Here is a 753-nt window from a genome sequence, read left to right as displayed (position 1 = left end):
CAACAATAGAGAAGTTAATATTGCTGGTTACTGCATTTTTATATTCAGTAATATTCTTCAAAATAAGATACTCCTAACATGTTACATGTAAACAATGCGTCACTCCAGAAAAATGCAGTGCCTCCAAAGCTCTCTCAAGCACCACCAGCTGGTCGTTTTCAAAAGAGCACCAGGCATTATGTCAGCTGGCTAAAAACGGTCTGGTGGACACACGTTAATTTATTCATTTATTGTTAGGCATATAGCCTATTAGTCTCTTATGCATTTATGCTATATAACTTACCAAACCTGAGAATTGAGTCCAAGGATTCCACACCATTCCTAGATACGTAATTTGCGTAGCTGTGAATGAGCGTGCATGCGCGCCCTATTTACGAATGATTGGATCTCATTAACATACACACATTTAACTATCAAATCTATATAATTTATTCGTTGAAAAACCATGAAAATTAAATTGCTACAATTAACAGGCCTAACTTACAATGTTTTTATTAAATTGTGATCATGTTAAATACAAATTCAGTCATATTAAAAATATTTTATGACATGACAACTATATCTGGTACTTGCCTAAAAAGACATGTATGTTTTGCGTTGTTAACAGATTACACTAACATTAGGTTTCTTAGGCTACAGCCTTATCCTAGAGTTGGGTCAACCTTTGACTGTGGAAAAAAAAAGTTTTAAAAAGTCTCACCCCCCCCCCCCCCCCCCCCCCCTTTCTTCTCACTCCTACCACTCACTCATACT

The sequence above is a fragment of the Sinocyclocheilus grahami genome, unplaced genomic scaffold (genome assembly GCF_001515645.1).
Source record: "Sinocyclocheilus grahami isolate Dianchi unplaced genomic scaffold, SAMN03320097.WGS_v1.1 scaffold211.1, whole genome shotgun sequence".
In the NCBI taxonomy this organism is placed as follows: Eukaryota; Metazoa; Chordata; class Actinopteri; order Cypriniformes; family Cyprinidae; genus Sinocyclocheilus; species Sinocyclocheilus grahami.
This window is presented reverse-complemented; position numbering follows the sequence as displayed.